The sequence below is a fragment of the Lithobates pipiens genome, unplaced genomic scaffold (assembly GCF_037356315.1).
Source record: "Lithobates pipiens isolate NorthernLeopardFrog02 unplaced genomic scaffold, aLitPip1_a1.2 Scaffold_22, whole genome shotgun sequence".
Lineage (NCBI taxonomy): Eukaryota > Metazoa > Chordata > Amphibia > Anura > Ranidae > Lithobates > Lithobates pipiens.
The window spans coordinates 318,882,855-318,902,922 of record NW_027507784.1 but is presented as its reverse complement, the minus strand read 5'-3'; positions in this window follow the sequence as shown (position 1 = coordinate 318,902,922).

The window sequence follows — 20,068 nt, the reverse complement described above, 5'->3', positions numbered from 1 at the left end:
AGGGTAGGTCCAAACACAATGTAAGTACCTGAATATGACCTGGTATCAGCCTCCTGCACATCAGTGTTGCTTTTCCATTCACTGTCCAGTCACAGGCTGGGGGTGAGTGCAGATCTGCCTGGGCTCATAAGAAGTGGATGGAATGATGCTGGCCATCAGACTGAGGACACTTAGTGGCTGAAAATAAGTACTGCAGGTGAAATCTCTGTATTGCAGAAAACCTTTTTTCTTTTTTAATTTTATCTTTTATTGGGATTTACATTTTTATGTTTTTTTTTTAACTATTTCACTTGGAGTTCATTTTAATTTTATAATATATTTTAGAATGTTATAATATATTTTAGAATATCAAATTTAAAGCATGTTTATCCAAAGCTCCTGGTCCACATTTCCTGGTAAGGTAAGGGACTTACTAATACAGATCATATAATTCCAGTTAGATGGTTCCTCAGCCAGTGAAGTAACTGTGTAATATGTTCCAAAAATTAATCACTCATTAGCTGGCAGGTGCATTAAACTATCCTTGATCTAGAGCAGCTCTGCATTCCTATGAAGAAGCTTTAAAGAAGCCTGACAAGATGGATGTGTATAGGCGATGCCACTGCGACTTGTTAAAGGTGAACTCCAGGGAGATATCATTGACACAAATTATTGCAGCTCTGTAATCATTATTAACCACTTCAGCCCCGGAAGATTTTACCCCCTTCAAGACCAGAGCACTTTTTGCAATTCGGCACTGCGTCACTTTAACTGACAATTGCGCGGCCGTGCGACGTTGCAACCAAACAAAATTGACATCCTTTTTCTCCCCATAAATAGAGCTTTTTGGTGATATTTGATCACCTCTGCGGTTTTTATTTTTTGCGCTATAAGCAAAAAAAAGAGCGACCAACAAAAATTGGTTACAACAAAAATTGGTTACAAAAATTGCAATAAGCGTCTATTGATTGGTTTGCACAAAAGTTATAGTGTCTACAAAATAAGGGATAGTTTTATGGCAATTTTTTTATTTATTTTATTTTATTAGTAATGGTGGTGAGCTGCGATTTTTATCATGACTGCTACATTATTATACTTTTGACACTATTTTGGGACCATTGTCATTTATACAGCTATCAGTGCTATAAAAATACACTGATTACTGTGTAAATGACACTCGCAGGGAAGGGGTAAAACACTAGGGGGCGATCAAGGGGTTAAGTGTGTACTAGGGAGTGATTCTAACTGGGGGGGATGGGCTACCTAGGACATGTCAGCGATCACTGCTCCCGATGACAGGGAGCAGTAGATCTCTGTCATGGCACAAGGCAGAATGGGGAAATTCCTTAGTTACATCTCCCCGCTTTACCTTTCCACACCGCAATCGCGGGCCACCGCCGAACATAGAGTTCCCAGGACCCGTGGGCATGCTCCTGCCGTGTGCGGCAGGCACGTGTGCCCGATAGGCTGCAAATTTAAAAGGGACGTACCTGTACGCCAATTTGCCTGCCTGTGCCATTCTACCAATATATATATATATATATATATATATATATATATATATATATATATATATATATATATATATATATATATATATATATATATATATATATATATATATATGTGTGCGGCGGTCGGCAAGCGGGTAACTCCACTTTTGTGGGGAAAAAAACTAGCAAATAAAGAAAAATTAATATAGCATATATAATTGCAACACTAATCATATTGTAATTGAATATTATTAAAAATTACCTTTCCTTTTCAATCTGCAGTCCTTGTAATTTTCTGAGAATGCAATATGGCTACCTGGGGTTGTTCTGTATACAGAATGTGTACTGACCACTCCCCAGAAACGTCATTTCCTGCTTGTGTGATTGGCTCACCAATTTTCCTAGAAGTCTGCCTAAGATACAAGTCAGATTTCAGGCATCCCCTGCAACACAAATGTCATTTTTGGAGAGATACTTTCAATAGGAAGCCATCTTCAGGGGTGCAGGCCCAGCAGATTTTCTCATTAGTGCCCTGCTGCTGCCACACCTGACAGTTCATTATGAAACCGCTCCCATTAGACCCACTCGGAACAGAGGCACAGAGAATCACAGAGGGATTTCTTTAGAATAACAAAAGGTAGGAATCTGCAACAAAGTGTGTTATACTCCTTGCAATGTACATAGATCACCCCCTAATGAGAATGGAAAGGCGGTGCGCATAGTTTGCCACAGGGAACAGTGGTTGTGGCCAAATTGCTCTTGCTGACATCATTGCCCTGCCCCCCATTGATGCCAAATCGGCCCCCAGACAGCCGCCCACAGCTGCCGGAAGGCAACAAATTTGTGTGTGACTATCTTGGTTATTTGGAGAGCCACAGCCTGGTCTGAATAATGTGTTCAGGTTTCAGTCCGCCTGAAACCCGAACACATGAGTCAAAACCCGGACTGTCCGTGTGAATCCTAGACAGGTGGCAGCCCTAGTGACCGCTCTCAAAGCCATCCCCACTGCAGCTGTCACCTCTCGACAGTGAGCAGGGGAGTTGCTTAAGAGGAGATAGCAGACACAAGCACTGCGATAGGGCCGCAATTGCAACCACTAGAGGAGAAGGAAAAGTGTTTGATTCCGCGCAGTGGAAGATTTATTAAGTACCAGCAAAAAATAATATAATTTAAACAAACGTGTAAAATTAAAATTACATATATAAAGAACTGCTTCCCCTACTGATTACTCCCACCTAAGTGGGGTAGAAAGATGAGAAAAAGAAAATAGAGGTAGGTGTGGCGCTGCTCATTTAAATAGCTTAAATAATTAGTGAGATAATGATGTGCCTAGTACAATTAATATAAATTGTGAAAAATAAAAATAAAAAATAAAAATAAATTCTATTGTATGTAATGATATAGATGTATAAAAATGCAGAAAAAAAATGCACACAATTATAGTATAAGAAGAGGAGAGCCCCGCCCACTGACCATTATACAGAGGAAACGGTGATTGGCTGCAGGGCAGCCTGGGAATTGTGAATGATTTCTGGGAGTCACCTGCAACTGTGGGGGATGTAGTCTCCAGGAGACGGCCTCTATTAAGTGGAGAGCTGTATGGGACTACAAGTCCCAAGAGGACATTGTGCTGCAAACAGGAGATAAAGGAAGGGGGCTGGGGGCAGCCTCCTGTGGGGAGTGAGAGGTGCCCGTTGGTGGGTGCTGCTGGGTTGTAGACGTGTTGCCAGGTCTTGCTGCAATGTCAGATTGAGACTGTGCTGCCATGCATGCTGCAGCTTTTAGAGAGATCCAGCAGGCCAAAGGAAAAAAGCGACATTTATTTATTTATTACAGGTACTTATATAGCGCCATCAGTTTACGTAGCGCTTTACATATATATTGTACATTCACATTAGTCCCTGCCCTGATGGAGCTTACAATCTAAAGTCCCTAACCCTCATTCATACATACTCATACTAGGACCACTTTAGACAGGAGCCAATCAACCTCCCAGCATGTCTTTGGGCTCACCATATCACTGGTTTTGTAAAAAGATCGCTGCTACAGGGTTCAGAGCTGGCGCCAACACCACGGGTTCTGATCATCAGAGGATTCTTGCATAGTGGTGAGAGGCCACTGGCCACAAGCTCATTAGTTTCCTCTTAAAGGGACAGTGCAACCCTAACTTGGGGTATAGTGTGGGCATTTACACTCTTTACCATGGGATACAAATAGACCTGAGTGTTCCAACCCAGGACTCTGGGCCCCAACGTTCACCGCCACACTGGCCAGAGGAAGGTTTTTTTTTATAGAGAAACACAAGAACCTTCAGCTTGTAGTTCTGCCTTTAGTTAGACCCTTTCCCTACATTTAGGATTTCAGGTACAGACATACTTGGTCCTCTCATTGTTCTGTTGTATTGTACAGATTTGTTTTGCCTTTTAGCTGTTCTTTGCGGTTTCATTTTTTTTTGTTTTTGTTGCCTTGTTGTAGCCCAAATAAATCCCTCTTTTTTTAGCCTTGGTGAGTCACAGGGTGTGACATTGCTGTAAGGATTGTTGTCTTCCGGAATCAGGGGACTCCTTTGGGGGTACGTACCACATTTGAATGCAAGGCTTGTAAGTATCAGAATCTATTTTAAGATGAGCACTCCCTGTATAGCAGGGCTGCAGTGCAGGGCCGTCTTTAATATTGATTGGATCCTGGGCAAAAAAATTCTTGGGCCACCAGCCTCCCCCCCATGCAATTTAACTCTCCACCTGCTCTGAGACATAAAATAAATAGCAGCTAGACTTAAAATCAGTTTACTGTATCAGATCAGGCAGCGATTGCGATTGGTTACCAGCTGTTACAGTATATCATTACTGCTTACTGACTGGTTGCTAGAGGTTACAGCACACATTACAGCTCACTGATTAGTTGCTAGAGGTTACAGCAAATGATTTCTGCTTGTTAATTGGTTGCTAGAGATTACTGTGCAGTAATAGTGCTCACTGATTGGTTGCTAGAGGTTACAGTAAATCATCTCCTCACTGCAGGGGGGCATGATATACATATGAATGCCACCAGTCGCAGTTTCTTACTTATGAATGCCGCCACTATTTACATATGAATGCCGGTTATTTACATGTAAACACAGGGTCTGCAGGTGAGTCATCTATACACAACAATAGGGCAGCATTAGTAGCAGCACTTCACACTGAGATATCAGGACACAGCACAGGACTAAAACTTCACGCGACAAGGGAATTTAAACTGGGATAGATGGCAAGTATGAGGCAGCTGCTTTGGGCCCCACAATGACAGGACGCAAGGCAGCTTAAAGACGGCCCTGCTGGAACGTGAAAGGAAGAGAGAGAGAGAGAGAGATAACTGCGCTGCTACTCCTTTCACTGTCCAGTTACAGGCTGGAGGTGGGTCAAAGAAGTGGGTCGAATAATGCTGGCCATCAGACTGAGGACATCTAGTGGCAGAAAAAAAGTACTGCAGGAGAAATCACAGGTACCTGTAGTGGATGTGTCAGTCAACATCTCTTCTGCAATACAGAGAGGCTAGCAAAGGGGAGTCCCATATTTTTAGACTACGAATAAGAAGGAGCATATTATAGCAATGCCTCGTTGCAGATCAGGGTTTAGCTGTACTTTTAGAAATATTTCCATCTCAATTATGTTGGGAGGTAACAGAGAGTGTTTTTCTGGGAGGGAGAGGCTGTATTGTTATGTATATAGTGGTGTTGTGAGGCATGACTGCTATCTGGCCACAATCCTCAGCCTGTCTGTCATCAGAAGGTTTAGTTATGAAATTAAAGAGTGACTCACCCTGCACTGAGCCCTGCACTACCTGCACAGAACCCTCCTCTTGGTGCAGGGCTGTGTTGACTCTGAGAGAGGAATGTGAATTATTTGGTGTCGGAGAAGGGCTGGGTTTTCTCCTTGCCAGAACAATGTAGTACTCCCCCAAATTAACCTCTCTCCCTCTTAGCAAAAGGGTTGTACACTGAAATATTTCAAGCATTTGATGAACATGTGTTTCTTCAGAAATACAACCTATGATCAGAAAAATAAAAAGTATCACGGACAGTACTCAATTTTCTCTATCAGAAAAACAAAGCCTTCTTCTACCCCACCAGATCAATGTCCACAAAGGCAAAGGCATGCTCCATATTTCCATGTGAGCATTTCCTTAAAATGTATGCAAACCCAAACCATAAACTTCTCTTATTGCTTCCATTTGGTCTGATAAATATACCACATAACTATGGAACAATGGAAGCCCATTGGTCTCAGAGCACCAAGGAGGGATCACAGAAGTGGTCTTCCCATTTCAGAAACTAGTAGAATGTTTCAATCAGACAGAGGGTGCTGCAAAGCAAATAGCCCTTCACTGCTATTGCATTAGCTAACCAGCAGTGCTCTGGGAATCCTTTGTCGTGTTTATTTGTAAAAACCAAAAATGGCATAGATATGATTAAAAAGTAGATACTAGTGATTGTAAACGTTTTTTTTTTTTTTAGATTTTTTTTTTTATAACAAACATGTTTATACTTACAGTACCTGCTGTGTGCAATGATTTTGCACAGAGTAGCCCCGATCCTCATCTTCTATAATCCCTCAGTGGTGCTCCTGGCTCACCCCCCCCCCCCCCATCCCTGCTCCCTCCTCACTGACTGCACTTGACAGCAGTGTGAGCCAGTGGTTTCTGCTGCTGTATCTGAGCCTATGAGGAAGGAGAGTCTCTGCTCTCATCCACAGTGTTGGATTGGGCTCAGGTAAGTGTAGGGGGGGGAGCCGCATACTAAAAGTTTTTTTTACCTCAATGCAGAGAATGAATTAAGGTTAAACCACACACACACACACACACACACACACCTTCAGGCCTTAGAACCAATTTAAAAGCTGAAAAGTTTTTAGTTTAAGTGATACCCATTTGGCTAGCCTAACCAATTCCATACAGGGCATTTTCACCCTCTTCCTACCCAGGCCAATTTTCAGCTTTCAGCACTGTCACACTTTGAATGACAATTGCGCAGTCATGCGACATTGTACCCAAATTAAATTTTTTGCATTTTTTCCCCCACAAAATAGAGCTATCTTTTTGTGGCATTTGATCACCTCTGCTTTTTTTATTTTTTGCGCTATGAACAAAAAAAGAGCGTAAAAATAAATAAATAAAACAGAACACAATATTTATTACTTTTTGCTATAATAAATATCCCATTTTAAAATATCTTCTACATATTTTTAGTAAAAAAAATTCCAATAAGCTTATATTGATTGGTTTGTACAAAAGTTATAACGTCTACAAAATGGGGGATAGATTTGTCATTTTTATTTTTTTACTGGCGGCGATCTGCAATTTTTATCGTTACTGACATTGCGGCAGACAGATCGGACACTTTTGACACAATTTTGGGACCATTCACTTTTATAAAGCGATCGGTGCTATAAAAAAATGCACGAAAAATGTGACTACTGTGGAAGGAGTTAACACTAGGGGGAGCTGCAGGGGTTAAATGTGTGTCCTAGTGAGTGAATCTTACTGTGAGGGGAGGGGACTGATGAGGGGAGGAGACCGATTGGTGTTCCTCTTTACAAGGAAATCTGATCAGTTCTCCTCTCCCCTGACAGGACATGGATCTGTGTGTTTACACACACAGATCCACATCCCGGCTCTGTTACCGGGCAATGGTGGGTGTCCGGTGGACATTGCAGCCGCCGGGCATGTGCACTGGGTCCCCAGCGATGCGCCGCGCGCGCTCTCCACAATGCCGGGAAGCAGAGGACATCATATGACGCCTGCCCGGAGGGAGGAACAGTTCCTGCCGCCGTCATTTTACAATACACCAGTAGGGAACTGGTTAAAGTGGATGTAAACCCGATTCATGAAATTTGAGCTGGGCACATATCTGCAGTGTTTTCTTATCTCTCTTCAAAGCACTATGTCCCTTGGCTTTCTCCTGCTCTGTTCCTCTGTTATCTGCATGATAACTTCTGACAAGCTCTTCGACATGTGATAAAACCAGCCTGCATTTTGTGTCAGGGTGGGTGCTATAAATACATTAGCAGAAAGCTGCTCTACTCACTGCAGAGCTCTGAAAGGCTCTGCCTATGTGGAGGGGGGTGTGTGCCTTTCCTCCAATCAGCTGTCTCCTAGTGTAATCCAACACTACACTGCTACTGCTGAATGGGGAAGTGACAATTCAAACACAATGTGCACTTTCTAAACATTATTTAAAGCTGAAGACAGCAGATATACATGTAAAACTTATGGAGTATCATCTGAGGCTATTCCCTTCACTGGGTATATGTGAGGGTTTACATCCACTTTAAGTTATTGAAGGTGCAAGCTTTCAGGATAACTGAGATCAGGCTTATACATTTATGACTTAGAGCAGCCTTTCTCAACCTTTCAACACAGAGGAACCCATGAAATAGTTCTCTGGTCTCGGAAAACCCCTGCTAAAAAATTAGAAATCTACAATTCATGATACATTAGTTTGATTGTCAGTGGGAAGAATGGTTCTTACACTTGTGGTCATTGGGAAGAATTACCTCCTTACAGATAGCTAAAAAGATCAATGGGGATCTTGGGAACAGTGGGAACTTATCTGAGAGGCAGAAATTGCCCAATGCTGAAGGAACTCCTATCAACCTCTGGAGGAACCCTAGGGCTCCACAGAACCCTGGTTGAGAATCACTGACTTAGAGCCTGAAGAAGGGCTCCAAGTTATCCTGAAAGCTTGCACCTTCAAAAGGTTAAGTTGGTCACGTAAATAAGGATTGCATTGCAGTGAACCTCCATACAGCTTCTACCGTTTTGCAGGCCACCAGACCCAAGACTTGGAAATTCAACACAGGGAGCGCTGTTCAATCAACAAATTCACTGGAACAGCGCTCCCTGTGTTGAATTTCTTTATCTTTCTCAGCTGGTCTATTTAGTTTGGGATCAGCGGCCGCAGTCCATTATCCTTTATTCATGGGCAACTTCAATCACATTTATGCATCTGGCCCTCGTATTGTTTACCAGGCCAAAGATTGCCCAAGGTCCAAGGCCTGCAACCTCTGCAGATTGGCAGACCACTTATACAAGGACTGCTCCCAAAGAACCTGGACCTACGCTGGAGCCCAAATTCAGCATAAGATACTTGCCAGAGCTGGAAAAGGGCCAAAGGAGTCCCGGAAGGCCACTGGCAGGAAGAAGGCCCCTCCCACCCCCTTGTTCCCAGCCCCCACCTCTAGCCTTTACCCCCCCACCACCTCTGTGTCGGAGGAACTCCAGCCTGCCCCAAACCCCTCCCTGACCCTCCCAGCTCCCCCCCCCCCCCCCGACCTGTTAGAGGATAGTGTCTCTTCTTACAGTGCGGCCCCCTGTGTTAGTCACAGACAGGAGAGCTGGCTACTCACTGCTGGGGTCCTATGGGGATATGTTGGATTATTATTATACAGGATTTATATAGCGCCAACAGTTTACGTAATGCTTTACAATATAAAAAGGAGACAATACAATAAAATACAAGAGGATTAAGAGGGCCCTGCTCAGAAGAGCTTACAATCTATGCTTTGTTCTACAATTTAAATATGAGTATAATGGCCTTGTGGTAATAAAAGGTTTTTAATCCTACAATATCACACTATGTGTGGCCTCTGCCTTTGTATGCTCGCTGCTGGAGAGATTACATGCAAACATCAGAAGACAGCTCCGTGATTGAAGAGGCGCCTTTCATCCTTCTGGGATCTCAAGTGCAATTGTCATATTTGTGTAAGTGTGAAAATATCTTTATGTGAATGCAGATCCATGTGGGTGGAGGACAGCACATGGTGTTTGTTTTGGAGTTTTTAAAGGGTGGATATTTGATCACCATCACACAGGAGTGAAGAAAGAAGCTTTGCAACATTTGTTTCTTTGTTTTATACTTTTTTGGACACGGTATCACGTTTTATCACTTCCAACTCATTCTGGGACTGTTGAGTTCTTTGAGACTTTATGTACATATTTATTATTGCTATTATATTTGAAGTCATATCATTTTAGGATACAGTATATACATTATTTTACCCAAAGTATTGGGACACCTGCCTTTACACGCACACAATCTTTAATGGCATCCCAGTCTTGGTCCATAGGGATCAATATTGAGTTGGCCCACCCTTTGCAGCTATAACAGCTTCAACTCTTCTGGGAAGGCCGTCTACAAGGTTTAGGAGTGTGTCTATGGGAATGTTTGACCATTCTTCCAGAAGCACATTTGTGAGGTCAGGCACTGATGTTGAATGAGAAGGCCTGGCTCAGTCTCCGCTCTAATTCATCCCAAAGGTGTTCTATTGGGTTGAGCTCAGGACCAGTCAAGTTCCTCCACCCCAAACTCGCGCATTCATGTCTTTATGGACCTGACTTTGTGCACTGGTCTAAATCATTTGGTGGAGGAGGAATTATGGTATTGGGGTTGTTTTTCAGAGGTTGGGCTTGGCCCCTTCGTCCCAGTGAAGGGAACTCTTATGCCGCGTACACACGATCGGAATTTCGGCCAGCAAAAGACCGATGGGAGCTTTTCATTGGAAAATGTGAACGTGTGTATGCTCCATTGAAATTTAGCTGGCCGAATTCCCGCCAGCAAAAATTTGATAGAAAGTTTTTACATTGGGAAAATTGAGAACATGCTATCAAATTTTTGCTGGCGGGAATTCAGCCAGCTAAATTTCAATGGAGCATACACACGATCGGAATTTCCCATAGAAAGTTTTTCCATTGAGAACATGCTATCGGAAATTCCGATCGTGTATATGCAATTCCGACGCGCAAAAACTCACGCATGCTCAGATTCTACGAGACAGAAGCTATTGGCTACTAGGTATTGAACTTCCTTTTTCTAGTCCCGTCACCGTGTTCTTGGCGGTCGAAATTTGGTGTGACCGTGTGTAGGCAAGACAGTTTGAGCGGAATTCCGTTAGAATTCTGAAGGGAAAACCAGCAGAGCTTTTTCCAACGAGAATTTCCCATCGTGTGTACGCGGCATGAAGGCAGTGGTTCTCAACCTCTCTAGTGCTGTGAACGCTTGATAAAATTTCCCAAGTTGTGGGGAACCCTAACTGTAAAATTATTTTCGTAGTGTGGGTTGGCAGCACCCAAGGCAAGACAAGTAATTTGCGCCCCTAACCCACGGACATTTAGCACTCCCTGAGTCCCTTCCACTCGTACAGTATTAAAACCCATTATGGTCAATTTTAGGATGTACCACTCTTTTCCTTTGTTATCCTTTTATCTCTCTCTCTATCCTAATTTCTTGTCCCCCCCATCCCTCTCTCTAGCCATCTTTCGTGTTCTTTCTCTTATTCTCTCCTCTCCCTTTTTCCTTTCTTCCTCCCCCTCTTTTCCTCTCCCTTCCATGTATTCTCTATTTTTATTCCTTCTCTTACTCCTTGGTGGGGGGGGGGGGGGGGGGGTTTCTGATCAGCCAACTTAGGCTTCTCTTGATCAAGGTCATCTGCTGATCTGAGATCTGTAGTGGGGACTTTTAATGGCGGCTATAATCACAGGTAGCGTTACCGACTTTGTGGTGTCTCGTAGCAGTGACACCTATGCCAAAATCAGGAGATAGGGTCCTGCTGGGCAGGTGCGAAAAGGCTGGGAGAGCAGCATGGGTTTCAGGAACAGCCCAGGATTCGGAGACCCCCGGCAAATGGTCATTCGACCCCCAGGTTGAGAACCACTGTCTTAAAGCATCAGCATACCAAGACATTTTGCACAATTTCATGCTCTCAATTTTGTCAAAACTGTTTGGGGATGGCCCTTCCTGTTCCAACATGACTGCTCACTAGTGCACAAAGCAAGGTCCATAAAGACATGAGTATGGGGTGGAGGAATTTGACTGGCTTGCACAGAGTCCTGACATCAACTGTATAGAACACCTTTGGGATGAATTAGTGCAGAGACTGCGTAGTTAGGGCTTCTCATCCAACTTACTTAACCTCACAAATGGGGTTCTGGAAGAATGGTCAAAACATTCCCATAGACACACTCCATATGCAGGAGTACCATAATTGTGGCTCGGCCATTCAAAGGACCAGAGCGAATGCATACTAGCACATTGTAAGATTACATAGTTAACCACTTTCAGACCGGATCATTTTGCTGGTCAAAGACCAGACCATTTTTTGCGATTCGGCACTGCGTCGCTTTAACTGACAATTGCGCGGTCGTGCGACGCGGCTCCCAAACAAAATTGACGTCCTTTTTTTCCCAAAAATAGAGCTTTCTTTTGGTGGTATTTGATCACCCCTGCGGTTTTTATTTTTTGCGCTATAAACAAAAATAGAGCGACAATTTTGAAAAAAAAACGCATTATTTTTTACTTTTTGTTATAATAAATATCCCCCCAAAAATATATAAAAAAACATTTTTTTCCCTCAGTTTAGGCCGATACGTATTCTTCTACATATTTTTGGCGATTATTGATTGGTTTGTGCAAAAGTTATAGCATTTACAAAATAGGGATAGTTTTATAGCATTTTTATTAATAATTTTTTATTATTTTTTTTTACTAGTAATGGCGGCGATCAGCGATTTTTATTGTGACTGCGACATTGTGGGGGACCCATCGGACATTTTTGACACATTTTTGGGACCATTGTCATTTATACAGTAATCACTGCTATATAAATGCAGTGATTCCTGTGTAAATGACACTGGCAGTGAAGGGGTTAACCAGTGGGTGGCAGTGTAGGGGTTAAGTGTTCCTAGGGGTGTGTTACTAACTGTGGGGGGGTTGGGCTTTCATTTAGTGAACACTGATCTCTGCTCCAATCACATGGAACAGAGATCAGCGTCACTAGTTGCTAGGCAGAATGGAGAAATGCTGTTTACACTGCATTTCCTCCATTCAGCCGTCCCGTGAGACGATCGTGGGGATGCCCACGACGATCGAGTCCGCGGGTCCCGCGACCGGACTCACCGGGGTCCCGACCAGCGCGGGAGCGCGCCGCCGGCGGCACGCTCCCGATGGCAGGGCGGCATTGAAGATTGGACGTACATGTACGCCAATATGCCTGCCCGTGCCATTCTGTCGACGTACATTATCGTGCGCTGGTCGGGAAGTGGTTAAATAGTAGGTGAAATCAAAAAGACACAAGTCCATTAAATCCAACCTGTGTGTGCGATTATATGTGAGTATTACATTGTATATCCTGGTATGTTGCGGTCGTTCAGGTGCTTATCTAATCGTTTCTTGAAACTATCAATGCTCCCCGCTGAGACCACCGCCTGTGGAAGGGAATTCCACATCCTTGCCGCTCTTACAGTAAAGAACCCTGAACTTGTGAAAAAGAAAAGAGTTTGGGACTTTAAATGAGGCCTCTGAAATAGAAATCAGAGGTACCTCCATCACGGCTTTTGCGCAGCAAAAAAGGAGAAAGGGTTTAGGACTTTGAGTGAAGCATGCAGCTGGAGAGCAAGGAGGCACTAAAGGTTCTCAAAATTAATTTTATTCCATAAATACAACATACAATACAATACATTACTGGAACAAAGATACATTGAGACCCGCAAGCCATCTAAAATTGAGTTGAAAAGAACCCTGAACTTTGCCTTGCATGGGGAATTTTTTTTTTTTTTTTTCCGGTTTATTACCTCTTTAAAAGATTATTAATATGGCTGCTTTGTTTTAACCATATTTGTATAGAGGGCTGATTGGAATAAGCCAATTATCTTTTTTGAATACAGACAAAAGCGTGGTGGGGTTTGTAATTTATACCCCTTTTAAATGTAGCCTGCATTATTCTACTCTAGGAAATTGGGTATAAATTTTAATTGACAACTCTATCTTGGAATCTGTTTTGTAAGGCTTGGTTCGCACTGTGAACCCCAAAGTCATGCGACTTCCAGTGCAATTTTGCATTGCGACTTCAGTACAACTTTCATGCGACTTTGGCTTTGCAAATTATAACAATGCAGAGTGTGACACATATTATTGAACTTACAAAAACACGACTTTCTTGCGACTTTTGTGATTTTAAAATTTGCGGTTTATGGCACTCATGTTGCGAGGAAGATGCAGAAAAGTAGGGCAAGAACTATTTTCTTGTTTTAGCAATTACGACGGTCCCCATTGAATTTAATGTATTTTGACTTGTCATGCAACTTTGTGTCCCACGTCGCAGCAAGTCACATGAGACGTTACAGCAGTGTGAACCAGGGCTATTATTGTCACTGTTGCAGATTTCTATCTAGGCATGATTCATAGATTTATATAAGAAGGAGTCATTGTTTCTCATTAAACGGAGAAGGAATGTAAACAGCAGGTAATGGCACTGCTTCTGTATGGCTTTTCTTGTATAATGAAATTAAGGATATGCACTTCTGCTAATTTGCATATCGTTATTGCTGTGAAGCGATAACTTCCAATTAAAACATTCTGCTCCTCTATACCTGGAATTTGTTTAAAAGGATTCTGCTTCACGGCAAGCTAGATCATGGTGTTGTAGTGAAGTTGGAGTAATATTGCCAGGTAGTCAGCTGTGAAAACTAAAGTTTTTGGCTCCTTCTGCTTTGCTTTCCAACCCTTCAGCAGAAATCTGCATGGAATTGGCAGCAATGGACAATGGACTCATGACTCTCTAACCCACATATGTCAAACAAAAGGCCAGTGGGCTGAATCCAGTCTGCCAGGCCTTGTTATGTGGCCCTCCCCTGAACCCTGCACTCTGTACGTAGCTCACTCCTGGACTCTGCACTCTGTACGTAACACACTCCTGGACCCTGCACTCTGTACGTAACACACTCCTGGACCCTGCACTCTGTATGTAGCGCACCCCTGAACCCTGCACTCTGTAAGTAGCGCACCCCTGAACCCTGCATTCTGTACTTAAGGCACTCCTGGACTATGGGCTCTGTACATAGCGCACCCCTGAACCCTGCATTCTGTACTTAAAGCACTCCTGGACTATGCACGCTGTACATAGCGCACCCCTGAACCCTGCATTCTGTACTTAACGCACTTCTGAACTCTGCAATCTGTACGTAGCGCACTCCTGGACTATGCACTCCGCACGTAGCACACTCTGCACGTAGCGCACTCCCGGACCCTGCACTCTGTATGTAGCGCACTCCTGGACTTTGAACTCCCAAAAATCAAATTGTTATTTTTCTTTCACATGTGACCCCTGCATCATCATGTGGATGAGCCACGCTTTCACCGCCCTAACAACTACTCCCTTTAGCTACAGAGGGGGAGGCCAGATTTTGCTGTGATACTTTGCTTCTTGGCAGGAATTATACCACCTGTCTAGTGAATGGGGCTAATATAGATTAATCATATTGCCCCAGTGATAACATTCAATAGAACGAAGCGTATGTCGGGTGTTAGTGGTAGCGGTGATGTCTTATCATCAGTAAGGACGCTAGGCACTGTGTGTAACTGATTTGCCTATAATATCCTTTCTTGCCAATAAATTGTTCTTTAAGGATGTCTGATCAATGAGTTGTTTCCTCCTTATTCATGTGTGACACAATGAGCTGGAGTGTGGCTAGCACAGCTTGATGTTAATGAGATGTGTTTTTTTTTTTTCATCCATACTGAGAGCCTGGATTTGCTAAGGAAGTGTCATGCCGTAGATCTTTGCTGGTATTGAAAAAGCTGCAAAAAGGCTGTGTTAGACCTGCAAAGGTCGACCCATCTGGTAAGAGGCAAATCCTCTTGTGTGCAGTGCAGCACGGTGTATTCAAATAGGATCACAAATTTATTCAGGAAGAAATCACCTCAATGGTTTTTGGGCATCTATGCCTGATCACACTATCCTGTGTATGGGACTTTTTTCAGTTATTTATTTAAACCATGGACTCGAGTTTCGGTTAATTACTTCACTCTGTTTGTGAAAAACAACTTTTTATAATTGATGCCGTCAATGGATTTTTTAGCACTGTTGTTTTGGATAAGCGCATTTACCTCCGGTCTATACATGGTATTTTTTATTGTTATGTGCAATATGTTTACATGCTGCTATCCCTTTATTTGTTTGAATTCACATACTGTATATGTATCATTTTTTTTTTTTTTTTTTGATGATTGACACCTTTGATGTTTCACGTATTTAACCACTTCAATACCGGGCACTTATACACCTTCCTGCCCAGACCAATTTTCAACTTTCATCATGGTCATGATGCACTGTACCCAAACTAAATGTTACCATTTTGTTCCCACGCATAGAGCTTTCTTTTGCTGGTATTTGATCACAGCTGCGATTTTTATTTTCTGCTAAACAAATAAAATAAAAAAGACCGAAAATTTTGAAAAAAGAAAAAAAAAAGTTTTTTTATTTTTTTTCTGTTACAAAACTTTGTAAATAAGTAAGTTTTCTCCTTCACTGATGGGGCTGCACTGATGGGCACTGATAATGTGGGACTGATGGGCACCAATGAGGTGGCATTGATGAGCACTGACGATGGGCACTGATAGTTACACATACAGTGCCTTACGAAATTATTCTGCCCCCTTGAACTTTTCAACCTTTTGCCACATTTCAGGCTTCAAACATAAAGATATAAAATTTTAATTTTTTGTGAAGAATCACCAACAAGTGGGACACAATTGTGAAGTGGAACGAAATCTATTGGATAATTTAAACTTTTTTAGCAAATAAAAAACTGAAAAGTGGTGCGTGCAAAATTATTCGGCCCCTTTACTTTCAGTGCAGCAAACTCACTCCAGAAGTTCAGCGAGGATCTCTGAATGATCTAATGTTGTCCTAAATGACTGATGGTGATAAATAGAATCCACCTGTGTGTAATCAAGTCTCTGTATCCTGCTCTGTGATAGTCTCAGGGTTCTGTTGAAAGCGCAGAAAGCATCATGAAGACCAAGGAACACACCAGGCAGGTCCGTAATACTGTTGTGGAGAAGTTTAAAGCCGGATTTGGATACAAAAAGATTTCCCAAGCTTTAAACATCCCAAGGAGCACTGTACAAGCGATCATTTTGAAATGGAAGGAGTATCAGACCACTGCGAATCTACCAAGACCTGGCCATCCCTCTAAACTTTCAGCTCAGACAAGGAGAAGACTGATCAGAGATGCAGCGAAGAGGCCCATGATCACTCTGGATGAACTGCAGCGTCCTTCCTCACAAATCCTGCCTAGAACACCGGCTCAGGCCTTGGGGAGAACCCACACTACCTCAGCAGACGGGTGAGACATCATGGATCGCTTCGTAGAGCGAACGTATGCTAAAGCGGCTTCGGCGGGCATCCCTCAAGCGGGAGAGACACAAGCGGCCAACATGTCGGCCGCGCCGCCCTTACAGGAGCAGGCCTCGCTGCCTCCGGGACCCCCGGCTCAAGCAGCGCCTATCCAGGCTGACCCTGCATCCCCTGGGGGAATAGCACAAGCTGTGGTTCTTTTGCTGGGTCCCACACTCGCGGCTACAGTAGACGCAGCGGTTAACAGAGGGCTGGAGCAGCTCCATTTAGAAGTACGGGCCCAGGCACAGAGGCTGCAACATACGGAGGCACGTATCTCGGCGCTTGAGGATGAAACTGCAGGCGCATCTGTTAAGATCGCTAGGGTTCTTAACACACACAAAGAGATTTGGGAGAAACTCAACGGTTTGGAAAAATCGGTCGAGGAGGAACAATCTACGCATTATTGGTCTCCCGGAATCAGTTACCTCAGCCCAGCTATCCACACTCTGCGCCAAAATAATCCCTGAACAACTGGGCCTCTGCATACCATGCACGGTCGAACGGGCTCACCGTATCGGACAACCATCCGAATCACGCTCCAAGCCTCACCATGTTATAGTCAAGTACTTGAACTATGCTGATAAAATGGCCATCATGCAAAAGTTCCGCAGCTCCCGCTCCTTGACGATCGATGGGGCTAAATTGTTGCTATTTGCTGATTACTCCGTGGAGGTGATGAACAGACGCAAGGCCTTCTCTCCGGTGTGTACAACCCTCTACAATAACCACATAAAATTCTCCTTGTCCTATCCGGCTACGACTCCAAACGAACGAAGGAGACCAACTTACCTTCACCACGCCTGAGGAAGCGGAAAGGTATGTTGAATCCATGAGCACTGACATGGACCACTCTGCCATGGCTGACTTACCTTCCCAATCTGCAAACAAAACAGCTGTGCCTCCTAAACATCAACGTAGCCCCACAAACCCTCCATATAAACGCATCAGAGTCACACCTAAGGATGACCGTTCAGGACATCGCTGACAATCTTTGGTGCACCTACCTTTCTATAGTTTGACGGAAAGTAAGGGGGAAAGGGTTTTCTTTTATCTTGGATCTCCCTCTTTCTCCCTCTGGACCTTCTGGGACCAGCTGGCCTAATATGGTATCTGCTGATCGCTGGCAGGTTACCCCTACTACCATGTTCTGGACTGGAAGACCTGCCCCCTTTTGATAACCTATGTAGTTCCTATTATTGCAGGACGTTTTCTCCCTGGTTCTTTGCTTTATGCTGTATGATGTTATGAATCTAGGGGCTACGGCTTTCAACTCGGCTCATTTACCCTATATATTTCCCTAGCACTAGTGGATGTTCACCATGTGAGCGTAGGACCTATCCGGAGCCGGGGTTACTACTTTTTATCCCCCCCGCTGGATCCGTTAATATCCCCTCGCTGGGATACTGGGTCTTACCCGTTGCCACATATATTTGTTTCTTCTCTGTTATTTTCTATACCTCCCCCTCTGGCCCTCTAACAGCCATCAGGGGAGGAGCGGGACAGGGCTGATAGCCGAGATTGAAGGTCGTGCCTCGTGTGGAAAAAAGGAAAGTCCCTATTTGTTGATATGTTATTTTACACGTTGTGTTTTGTATTTTTGCTAAGATCTTTTGCTTATACGATCGTATACCAGGTACGGATATTTAGTATAGTTGTGGCACCCTTGGGGATTGAAGTCTCTATGAGGAGACACTTATACGCGGGGACACTGGAGCACAGCAAGGTCGCCCCTGAACCACCCACTATGATTATCTTCTATCTAACTCTTACATGGCATCCGCAGGTAGTGGGCATAACTTAAATGTTATCTCTTGGAATGTCAAGGGGCTTAGATCACTGTGTAATTGTATGGCTGTTCTGAGACACTTGAAACGCCTCCGAGCAGAGGTAGCTTTGTTGCAGGAGACGCACCTTACGGCAGACAACCTGCAACGGCTACGTAAATTATGGGTAGGTGCGGTCTATGGCTCGCCGCAGTTGGGCGCAAGGCTGGTGTTGCCATACTACTACATAAAAACCTGCAACATGAAGTGATATCTGTTAGAGCTGACACTGAAGGCCGTAAGGTGACTATGCAGATGATGATAGACTCTGTCCCCATGGCCATCACTAACATGTACGCCCCTAACTCGCCAGGTACACCCTTCTTCCAGGATGTAATCCAATGGATACTAGCCGCACCTGAATCTAGGCACCTGGTTGGGGGGGATTTTAACTCCGTTATGTCCGTCATAACGGACCATTCAACGACTAGCTCTCATTGCGCGGCTCCCTCGGCTATCGCAACACCCAAACCCACTCAATTAGCCCAGGCCCTATCCTCCATACATTTCACTGATGTGTGGAGACTACAACACCCGACCAGCCAGGAATACACCTTTTTCTCTCCACCACACCGATCTTTCTCGCGTATAGACTACTTCTTTGCCTCCCCCTCTGTGACACCTTCCATATTAGACTCAGAAATATTAGATGCCAGGATATCAGATCACAGCCCTATAGTGGTGCATCTATCGTGACCGACGACCCCGTGCGCACCAAAAACGTGGAGATTTCCATCTTACCTAGCTGACAACCCTGACTTCCAAGACATGCTTCGGACTGCCTGGACTGACTATGCCACCACCAATAGTGAACATATCTCTGATCCTAACTTATTTTGGGAAACAGGTAAAGCCTGAGGGGCAAGATAATATCCTATACTACACAACTAAAAAAAACACAATAGGAGCCAATATAATGATACCAGCAAAGCGCTTCGTACGGCTCACGAGCGCCTGCTTATGAGCTGTACCCCGGAGAATATTCAAAGCTGGACTTGAGCTAAGAGGGCGTTCGACCTCTGGGCGGAGCAACAGGAAACGGCCCAACTAGCCTATTCTAAGCTATACTTCCACAGATTCGGAAACAAAGCGGGCAAACTACTGGCGAAATTGTGCGCTGGGCCCAGACGACCCACTCGCATTCATTCCATGAGGGACTCGGATGGCTCCGTGACCTCGGCCAAAGATAGAATCAATGCTATTCTCATCAATTTTTATACAACCTTATACAAAGCTGACCCCACTGACATGAATACAGCGGACACCTTTTTGTCTACGACGTGCCTACCAACATTACAGGAAGACCATCTCGCTCTGCTTAATGCCCCCATTACCCTGGAGGAGGTTAAACGAACTATCTCGCTATTGTCCACAGCCAAAGCGCCAGGGCCGGATGGCTATTCCGCGGAATTCTATAAATCTACCATAGATTATATACCAGACACTCTTCAACTTGTTTATGCAGGCATGTGGCAGGGAGGGCATTATATGCCCACAGGTACGAAGGCTTTCATAAAACTTATTTCAAAGAAAGGTAAGGACCCCACTATGCCAGTATCCT